We start from the raw sequence: 12,313 nt of genomic DNA, 5'->3' as shown, positions 1-12,313 counted from the left end.
AAACAATTTTTTTATGTAAATTGAATGATAAGTTTATAAAAAGTACAGTTTTGAAAAGTAACATTCTTTCAATTTCAGTAGTGGATACAGAACAGAAATTTTCCATTCATTTTCTATATTTTTCGTCGTTTAAAAATAAGTTAATGAATATTGAGTTTTTTTATCAAACAATCAGTGAACTGTAAGTTATTTCCACATAATAAATTAAAACATTTTTTTACAATTTATATAGATAGAGCAAACAAATATTTTTAGTACAAAAGACATTAAAATCAGTTATTTAAACAATATAAAATTTTTTTTCTAAAACCAAGCTTCTTTGAAACTCAATGATTTCTGCATTAGCTCACTTTCGTTTCGTTGTTTTTTCAAATTTTCTTAAGACATCATTTTTTTTAATAAAACACAAAAGTACTTTTAGAAATACAAAAAAAATATAAAAGAACAAAAAGACCTAAAAAATTACAACAAATGGAGTGTAATTTAGATCGCCTCTCCGTAGTGTACTCTGGAAAGCAGAGTATTATAAATCCTGTAGCTAAATGATCTTAACAAATACACAGTTTTAGTATTCTTTATAACATTTACTTCGAACGTCATTTCTTTACTGCATATAAAGCTTCTCCGATTTTTCTCGAACAACAAAATTCATAAATTTTTTTAAATTTTTATTTACTTTCGTATTGAATTAAACCAATACACTTGAATTTTTGAAATCTAACTTTTTATTCGTAATAGCAACCCCAACAACCCCGCTTAAACGTTTCATTGAAATAGACGGAGTTTTAAATATTTTTGTTCTATTAACATTTTATTCTTGTACCCCTAGATATAAACACACCCCCTGCTTTAAGGGTGCATGCGATCAAATCGTCATAGGGCTCATGTGAAAGGGCATGGTTTAATTTTTAATTTCTGATATTAGCGAAGTTTGTAGCACGTCAGGATTTAGCTGTATAATTTTTTAAAAATGTCCAAAAACGCAGTTTTTAGGGGTTTCAATACCAATTTTCTCTAAAACGTGACGCGATGGGAAGTTTTCAAGCCCTGCACTGTAAATGAAAGCTTCTAAATTAGAGTTGATTTTCGGTATTAAAATAGAACCAAATCTCGATTTAGTACCAAAAATTGGTACTGAATTAGTACCTTTCTTTTTACAGTGTGATTCGTGTTCAGCACAAAAAGTCAGTTCGGGAACACTATACCACGTTCTATTCGCAGAACCCTTGCAGGGCAGCGATATTTAAATTTATTTATTTTAAAAACAGATTACTTTAATTACAATTAATACTTTATTTTAATTATTTGAGTTCAATAGGATATTTTCAGAAATTAAATATTACAAACTAAAAAAAATAAAATAGGTTTGATTTATAAAATTTTTAAAACCATTTTGCAAATTATTTCCAAAATATATGTAATTTAATCAATTTAATCAATTTTGTTATTATAAAGTTTCTTATAACTAATTAATTGTTATATTATTTAATATGAGTATTTATAATTAATAATAAGTAATACATTTGTTAATTTTTATTGTATTAAATTATAAAAGGATTCTTTATTTGAAGTAATATTATCTTCGATTCATTTAATAGTAGGTAATTATAAAAAATTAATTAAAAAATGGATTAATTAATACCGAATAAAATTTTTATTTTTATTAATACATTAACCCTCCTGCATACCGTGACGAGTATACTCGTCCAAACTAAGTTGTTATCAAATGCGCGAGGACGAGTATACTCGTCCAAATATTTTTTCTCATAACTTTTAAACAAATTAACTTTAACACACGAGACAAAGTGCAACTTACAGTGTAAGGTTTATAGTTAATGATACATACATAATAAAGTCTCCAATTAAAGTATTTGTTAATAAACAAAGTATTAAATATTTGTTATAAACACTAGAGGATAGGTCACAAAATAAAAGTTGCAAATACATACTTATCTTAAAAAAATTGTTTGATTTTAATGAAACTTGGTATCTCAAGGATTTTTGGAGTTGCTGATTAAGAATCTGAAGCCAGATTAATAAAATCCAAAATCGTGAATCAAATATGGCGGATGAGTTTTTCAAAAATTCATCTAAATTTCTTAAAAATTTATAATCGTGGGTTTTTAAGGTCGCTGATTACGAATCTAAGGTCATATTTAAAAAATCCAAAATGGCGGATCCAATATGGCGGATGAGTTTTTCAAAAATTTATCCAAATTTCTTGAAAATTTATAATCAGGGGTTTTTAAGGTCGCTGATTACGAATCTAAGGTCATATTTAAAAATTTAAAAATGGAGGATCCAATATGGCGAATGAATTTTAAAAAAATTGTTTGATTTTAATGAAACTTGGTATCTAGGGGTTTTTGGGGTCGCTGATTAAGAATCTAAGGTCATATTTAAAAAATCCAAATAGCGGATCCAATATGGCAGATGAGTTTTTCAAAAATTTATCCAAATTTCTTGAAAATTTATAATCGGGGGTTTTTGAGGTCGCTGATTACGAATCTAAGGTCAGATTACAAAAATTAAAAATGGCGGATCCAATATGGTGGATGAATTTTAAAAAAATTGTTTGAATTTAATAAAACTTGGTATCTAGAGGTTTTCGTGGTCGCTAATTACAAATCTGAGTTCAGATTTTCAAAACTCAAAATGGCAATATAAGAATATTTTATAAATTTAAAAATTCTTTAATTGTTTAAACAAATAATTGTTGTTATGTACTAACTTTTTACAAAAAATATCTAGAAACATGCAGCTTTTTCTAATTTTGCAATTAACTAAGCTGAGTAATATTACATTTAGATTTTTTATAAATTTAACGATTCTTTAATTGTTTAAACAAATAATGTTGTTATGTACTAACTTTTTACAAAAACATCTAGAAACATACAATTTTTTTCTAATTTTACAATTAACTAAGCTGAGTAATATTACATGAAGATTCTTCATAAATTGAACGATTCTTTAATTGTTTAAACAAATAATGTTGTTATTTACTAACTTTTTACAAAAAACATCTAAGAGCATGCAATTTCTTCTAATTTTGCAATTAACTAAGTTGAATAAAATACCTCCAATTTTGCAATTAACAAACATGAATCTTACAATAATACTGATCTTGTTAACTTTTAAAATTTGGAAAAAGCATGTTTCTAAGTCTTTTGTGCAAGGAGTTAATCAACATCTATAATTATTTGTTTAAATATGTGTTAAATTGTTAAATTTATAAAACATCATTATGTAGTATACCAACATATCTATAACAAATCTAAAATATTTTTAAAACTGGCGGCCATATTGGCTCTGATCTTCTGTATTTTTAAAATCTGATCTCAGCTTAGTAATAAGTGACCTCAAAAAACCCCAGACACCAAGTTTCATTAAAATTTTTTAATAAAACCAAACAATTTTTTAAAAATTTGTCCGCCATATTGGATCCGCCATTTTGAATTTTTCTAATTTGACCTTAAATTCGTAATCAGCGACCTCAAAAAACCCCGATTATAAATTTTCAAGAAATTTGGATGAATTTTTTAAAAACTCATCCGCCATATTGGATCCGCCATTTTGAATTTTTTAAATCTGACCTCAGATTCGTAATCAGCGACCCCAAAACCTCTAGATATCAAGTTTCATTACAATCAAACAATTTTTTAAAAATTCATCCGCCATATTGGATCCGCCATTTTGAATTCTTTAAATCTGACCTCAGATTCGTAATCAGCGACCCCAAAAACCCCTAGGTACCAATTTGTAGAAAAATCCAACAGTGTGAAAAATTTGTGCATTTGGAAACAATTTTATGGGTGAAAATAGGTACGCAGGAGGGTTAATAAACTTGAATGTACTACTGAATTAAAATGTAGTTTATAATTATAAATTATAGAAAAATTTAATAATGTTTATTCAAATTACGACATCAGAAACATTTTTGGATCTGAGTGCTTCTGACATAGAAGTTCGTTTTGTCAAACAATTCAAAATGACAGTTTAGTTATCAAGTGAACTGCAAAACAAAAATTTCGTTCGTCTAACGGTTCGTTTCGTCCGAATGAATCACTAGTGATTTGTCTAACTTTTTTATATGTCCCAAAAAAGTAACATTTGTTTCATAGGCTTATTTGTATCGAATTTTTTATAGAATTGATATTTTTACGAGACCTTATCTACATGCGTTTCTTTAGAAAATGCAAGTAAAATGTATAAAAAATTTTAAGTTACTTTTACAATAGAAAAATAATTTTTATATATAAAATATATACTAGATATTATTACAGTAGTATTACAGTAATGTCACCGTAATAATACGAAAAAAGATCACCTTTCATATAAGAAGAATTGTTTTTATCTTTCTTTGCGATAATACTTTCACATTACTGCAATATTACAGTAATATTACCATGTAATGTAACTACAATAACTTAAAATATCACATTGGGGTGGACATGTTAATGTTATTGAAATTTCATTTTTGTATTACATTGGTATATTAATAACATTACATGGAACATTACGGTCACATTACTGTAATGTCATGTGTTACTTAGGTGATATTTAAAAATACCCTGAATGTTTCCCATTTATATACAATTAGGGTATCCCTAAGATATTTGTAGTCTCTAAATTTAAATCAGTGATAAGTCGCTGATTAGGTAGCTATAAGTATGCAGCTGATTCAATCAGCGTATATACACTAATGAATCAGCGAATAGTCACTGATTTGTTAGCTTATATACACTGATTAAATCAGCTGCATACTTATAGCTACCTAATCAGCGATTTTCCGCTGATTCATATTTAGAGAGTAGGGCGTCTATAAATAACATTATTACATCTAATTGATATCTTAATTTCCAAAGACTAATGAATAATCTCAAGATGTTTATAGGGGATATCTAAGATATCCTACGATATCTGTAGGATATTAAAATTCTTCGCACTACTGGATATTCGAAATATTTTATATGAACATTTTTAAGATATTAAAGCATATGAAAATTACTTAAATGTATTGTGGAATTTGTGGGATTCATTTCTAAATGATTGACATATTAAAAAAAATTGAAGTGCTCATTTAAAGCGTTTTTGTTTAAAAGAAGCATAATCTTTTATAGTTAAAAAACAATTAATGGGCGCGCGTAGCGCGCAGAAGTTGTACTAGTGTTAAATAAAAAATTAATATTTTTTGTAATTTCTACACAGTAAGCTGAGTAATGAAGACGGAATTAGTTGTTTCAAAAGTAAAAGACGAAAATATAACGCATTGCCATTAGAAAATTCATTTGAATATTTTTTACAAGAGAATTGTAAATTATGCATGCCTCCAAGTATCACAATTAAAATGAAGGACAGTAACACAACCGGTCTAATGAGACATCTTCGTGAAAAACACCCGGACGTTTATTCGAAAACATATCCAAGTAAAGAGACTACTGATCAGAATAAAGAGGTTAAAATTGTTAGATACTTGTTAAATATTTCCGAATTAATAAATTATTATTCATATTTCTTCTAAATTAAAAAGATTTTTAAAGCAAATATTATTACATAAAATTTATAATAAAATAAATAAAATAAATAAAATTTTATTTATTCTAGAAATTTGTGCAAGGAATCTTCAATAAGAAAATTGTTGATTGGATCGCTAAAAAATATTTACCGATATCGTTCTTTGATGATAATGATACTCAACAATTATTCCATTATTTAAATCCAAATGCAACTTTGCCACTTCGAAACGAATTGAAATCTCTAACTATGGATAGATATTTTGAAATAGAAGCAGTAGTTTTGAATATTTTGAAAAACAATAAGTCGAAAATTTCTTTTAATATGGACGGTTGGATTTCTATCGCTAACCATTCATATTATGAAGTAACAGCCCATTTTTTAGACGATTTGTGGACAATACAATCATTAACTCTTTTCATGATTCCATCTAATGGCAAGCATACGGGCAAAGATATCGCTAAAACTTTTTACAAGGCAATTGACAGTTACGATTTAAAGGAGAAAATATTAGGAATAACATTAGACAATGCAGCTGTTAATACGTCATGTATGAGATAATTATCCCGACTATTGTTAAATTTTGATGCGGAAGACCAACATTTTAAATGTTATGCACATATCTTAAATTTAGGGGTACAAGATTTGCTCAGCAAACTAAACATCGACAAATGCAATTTTGGAGAAAGTGAAGACGAATTTGACGGAAATATTGATACTGAAAGAGAAGAAAATGAAGAATTTGAAATTACCGAATCAGAGAATACAGATGATTTAAACGAAAAATTCCCGTTGGTTAAATTGAGAAATCTTTCAAAAATTTTGAAGTTTTCAGAGCAATGGCGAAACAAATTGCAAAGTTGCTGCACTATTATGGAAGAAACTATGTATTCTTGTAATATTAACGTTTCGACTAGATGGAATTCCACCTATGAAATGATAAATCGAACCCGAAATTGATAACTCTTGGCTTGATTCTTCTCTTTTACAAGGATTGGAATCCTGTTACTCAAAATTAATGAAGCACTATCAAAAAAGCAACTGGGTTTATTGTGCTATACTTATCTTAGATCCAAAGCATAAACTTGAGACCTTCAATAAAACAACTTGGGGAAAAGATATGGTGCAAGGTTCCTTGGATAAATTTGAGCAAATTTATAAACATAACTATTATAAACCAAAGGTAATTTTTTTTAATAATAGTTCATTTTTTTAATAATTATATAAAAATATAAATTAATAAAATATAAAATAAAGTGTTAAGATAAATTGTCAAAAAATACAAAATTTCAATTTTTTGTGAAAATTTAAAATATTTATTAATTCTATAAATTTTGATAAAATATATACTTTATATACATGAATCGATTCGTTTTTATGTCAGGAATGCAATTTTGACAAGAATTAATAAAAATTTTAATATAGAAAAAAGTTATTTCAAAAAATCCAAAAATTAATTTTTTCAAAAATTAAAAAATTGTTGAAAAAATTTTTTTTTTTAGATATTTTTGAAAATCCTTTTGTCTGATTTTTGGTATTCGTGACCGTAATACACCTACAAAATTTTATCAAAATCCGTCAAGACGTGTAAGAGAAAATTTGTCCACAAGAATCGGTGACATACACACACACACATACATACACACATACATCCGGACATTTGTTCCTCTCGACGAATTATGTATACTACACTTGAAAATTTGTAAAAATAATTAGTTCTAAAAAATTCGGAAATCGACATCACTATAAGGCTTCCTTTATGAGGAAGCAATATGAGGAAGCAAAACGTAATTATTTACTTAAAAACAATTTAAAATAGAAAAATAATACCTAATAATAAAGTAATAATAAATATAGTTAAAAATATATAAATAAAATTAAAAAACAAATAAGTAAAACATTTTAGTTATAAAATTTTGTATGACATTTATTAGGATTTGTTAAAGAATAATTCATTTTCAAAATAATTATATAAAAATATATACATTTACTTTAAAAAGCAATAAAAAATAAATTAATAATAAACAAAAGCAAAGTAAATTAATAGAAGTAAATAAATAAATAAATAAATATAAAAGACAAATAAATAAAATATATGACTGCTTAAATTTTGTATTACATTTATTGTATAGGATTTTAGACTTCGCACTCGATGATTAATTTTGAAAAAGTATCAAAAAATAGCTTTAAAAATAATAAAAGTAGTAAAAAAGTAGCTTTAGAAAAATTAAACTTGACGACAAAAAAATCGTTAAGACGCTTCACAAAACTGACAAAAATTCTATTTTACATTTTATTTTCCTCACTTTTTTCCAATTTTCATCAAAAATATTTATAATAAATTTATAATAAATTGAATTCCTGCAACGAATTTTAATGAAAGAATTAAAATATTTATGAAAATAATTTAATTCTTGGTAAGATTTTTATGAAAATTCTTAAATAATTAATTTCTTTCGACCAATTTTCTGCAAATTCTAATTTAAAAAATTCAATTTCTTTGAAATTTTTATTATTCATGAAAAGAATTGAATTTTTACGAAGATTTTTACAACAAATTTTTTAAATAATTAAATTTTGTTTGGAAATTTTATAAAAATAGGAGATATTGAAAATCATTGAATTGCGAAAAGTTTTTAAAAATAATTAAATACAAAGAATTTTATTGAAATTTTTAAGAATAATTGAATGTCTGTGTAGCATTTTATTAAATTTTTTTTGAAATTTATTGAATTCATAAAAAGCATTATATTATTTATGAAAATAATTAAATTTCCAAGAAAAATTTGAGTACTTTTAAAAATAATTAAATTCTTTTGATGAATATTGTTATTAATGAGAATAATTGGATTTTGCAATGAATTTTATTAAAATTCCTCAAAATAATTGAATTTTCAGGAATAATTTTGTTATTTATCGACGTAATTATATTCTTTCGGAGAATCATTTATGTAAATAATTGAATTTGTAACGAAGGTATATTGCAATGCATAAGCAATTGCCATAGTCGTCGCGCTAGCCATTGCAGAGAGCGAGAAACGTCGGCGCTCGTCTCTCTAGCTCACGAGAGACCAAGGTACCTCGTTGCACGATCGTAGATCGTCAGTTCGTCTACCGCCATGGCTCAAGGTGCTCTTCTTGCCTAACAGGTACGAACTCATGGGCATTATACTCAGGAGAGGTGCTCTTCTGTAAGTAGTATGCCGTCAAGAGAAATGTTCGTTCTACCCAGGTGCTCTTAGGTCGAACGAACTTTCTTTTACCAGGTGTTTGGCGACTAACCAGGGGTGCTCTCGTGGAAGGTTGCTAAACATATTCTAGTTTTTAATGTCTTGCTTGCCACCCCCGGTGGCCAGAGGTGCTCTTCTGTCCACCCGTGGTGACGTCACGGACACAAATTCTTATCCCGGGTGCTCTCAGGAGTAGAAATTGTGTCTGTAGAGTCAACAAAATTAAAGTCAAATAAATTCACGTATTTTATTGTTCTGGCAAGAATTTCGGTAGCTTGCCGAAATATTAATTAACCCCTAGAAGCAGGATGGTTAATTTTCTAGAGCGCCCAGGAAATCGTCGGTTACGTAAAGTACGGAAACTTATTCTAGAACGGTTTCGCGAATATTTTGTAAAATGCCACGGAAGGCAAGTAGGGGTTAAATATTAACACCGTGTTTTCTTTTGTTATTTTTGCAGACTCACAGGAGAAAATGGCAATGTGGTCGTCAACGTCTGAGCGAGACTCTAGGGCTTATTTTAAGATTTTGCTAAGATTTTCTAATTGTTATTATTTTATATTCATTATTTTATTATTGTTAATTAAATTCTAACTTCTCTCTACGTTCAAGTTAGTTTTATATTCTATATTTAAATTTTATTCATTTCTTATTCTTATAATACTCAAGTATTAACTTTATTAGTATTATTTTATTTATGGGTAAGACTCCGTCAGAAAAAAAGCGATTTGCAAGTGGTCTTCCGATTTCTTCGAAACCTTGGGAAATAGAAGTCTTATATGAATTAAATTTAACCCTAAAAGGATTTTGAAAAATTTTCAAAATGGCGGCCGCTACGCAATATTGAAAATGAGTGTTGCGTTTTTTCCAAAAATTAAGAACTCTGAAACTTTTTGATCGATTTTAATAAAATTTACAGGCGATATAGTTAAAAATACGTAGTTTAATTTGATATTATGAACAAAAAAAAATTTCCAAAATTTGTCAAAAAAAAGTCAAAAAAATTTTTTGAATTAATTTTTAGTTCAGTTGGCCTAATTTTTGAATTTTCTAATAAGTAAATATCGATTCCTTGTAATTTCACCTTTCATTTCATAAAAAAAATTTATGGAGACTCTAATAGTTCTCGAGATATTGCGACTTTAGTGGGAGCGCGTACCGCGGAATTAAACTCCGTAGCGAGGCGGAATATGAAGCGAGCGTACAAACGTGCACAATAGGGTGTCCGTAACAATGCGACTTTCGAATTTTGTTTACGCCACCCCCCAGTTTAGTTCCAATAAAATAAAAAAAAATTTCCCAAAATTTGAAGCCGATTGATTAATATTAACACGTGCCAGAGATCCATCGAAATTTCCCATTAAAAATACATAGGAAAAATGCACTTTTTAAAAAAAAATTCATAACTTTTTTAATTTTCATGCAAAAAATTCTCCAGGTCACATTTGCCTTCATTTTTAGCTGCACTATAAGATAGCACTTTGCCAAAAATTTAATTTTGAAAAATTTTTAAAATGGCGGATGATTAAAGTGGGTCATAAAAATGCACTACAATATATCCAAGGTTTTAACACATAAGTGTTGTCAAAAATTCAAAAAAATTTCTTACTCGGGGCTATTTTCGATCGTTTATCATGAATCTGATATTAGAAATTAATTTTCAAAATTTTGGATCCAATATGGCAGGTTCCAAATTTTAATTTTCTACATTTTCGAAGTAAATATTCTAAAACAACGTCAAGGGCGATATTTGGAAGCGCTATTTACGAATCTAATGTTAAAAATTTATTTTTTAAATTACCGAATCTAATATGGCATGGCGGATTCAAAATTTTTTTTTAAATATTCCTTTAATAATCAATTTTTAAGAGCAGAGGTATAAAAAGTTAAATTTCTATAAAAGAGTTTCTAAAACATCCCAATAATTATTTTTTGGAAATATTAATCTATAAATTAATATTTAGACTATTTACTTAAAAATGTAGAAAATCATAATTTTGAATCCGTCATAGTGGATCGAATAATTTGAAAAATAAAATTTTAACATTAGATTCGTACACTCAGAAAAAAATTTGTTCGAATCAACCAAATTTTGGTTGAATCAACCAAATAAATGCATTGCTATACAGTCAACCAAACGTTTGTTTGATTCAACCAAAAAATTTCTTCCAATACGTTTATTTGTATTAACCAAATGCTTATTACACTTAACCAAAAAATTTTATTTAATATTTAACTAAAAAATTTGTTTATTTCAAGAGAAAAGATTTGTTTGATTCAAATAAATAGTTTTAGTAAAGATATTTGGTTCATTTAAATAAATATTTTTGTTTACTTAATTTTGTTATTTATTTTCCTCTAATAATATTTGAATTTCCTAATTTAATATTTTCTAGTACGTATTATTGGTTAATTTATAATTTATTATATAATTATTGATATTTTAAAATTATACATATAATAAATTATAAATTAACCAATAATATGTATACTAGAAAATATTAAATTAGGAAACTCAAACATTATTAGAGGAAAATAAATAACAATTAAGTAAAATATTATATATTTATTTCTTCATATAAACAAAATTACTTAATTATAAAAAACATTTGAAATATTACATTAAACATATTATAATTATGATTTTTATACGTGCACTCAGAAAAAAGTTTATTCGAAACAACAAACTGAAAACTTCACAAAACCTTTTTGTAAATATTCTTCTCACTGGTACAAATTAAATATGCAGTAAGTCAATGAACACAATGTATTTAATATTTATTTAACCGACACTTATAATTTTTTTTCTTTGATTTACCGATTTAACAAATAAATTTGACGCGAACGCGGACTGTAGACAAGTGAGATCGCCATTTTTAAATTCACACATGTACTTTTTGAGACAAGCAAATATGTTTGTTTGACTCAAATAAAATGATTTGGTTGAATCAAACAAATTTGTGTGTTGTGTCGAACAAACTGTATTTAACTAAACAATATTCTCTATTCAAAACACAAATTTGGTTAAATGAAACAAACAACTTCAAATAAAAAATTTCTTTCCAATAACCAAACAAATTTTACGTATTTATTAAAATAAACCAAATTTTTATTTAAATCAACAAAATTGTTTTATCGTGACAAATAGAATAGGTTAATTAAACAGTTTGGTTAAGTGAAATAAACTTTTTCTCTGAGTGTAAATAGCGCTTCCAAATATCGCCCTTGACGTTGTTTTAGAATATTTACTTCGAAAATGTAGAAAATTAAAATTTGGAACCTGCCATATTGGATCCAAAATTTTGAAAATTAATTTCTAATATCAGATTCATGATAAACGATCGAAAATAGCCCCGAGTAAGAAATTTTTTTGAATTTTTGACAACACTTATGTGTTAAAACCTTGGATATATTGTAGTGCATTTTTGAGGCATTATTCCTGAACTGCCCCAAAAATAAAAAAAAGTTCTTGGATTTCCTTTATACTTTGGAAATATGTTACCCTAGTAGGTACAAGTTACTACACCAATTTACAGGTCCAACCCCCCACCCCAATCAAAAGGGTGGGG

This window comes from Leptopilina heterotoma, unplaced genomic scaffold, assembly GCF_015476425.1.
Source record: "Leptopilina heterotoma isolate Lh14 unplaced genomic scaffold, ASM1547642v1 Lhet_1092, whole genome shotgun sequence".
In the NCBI taxonomy this organism is placed as follows: domain Eukaryota; kingdom Metazoa; phylum Arthropoda; class Insecta; order Hymenoptera; family Figitidae; genus Leptopilina; species Leptopilina heterotoma.
This window is presented reverse-complemented; position numbering follows the sequence as displayed.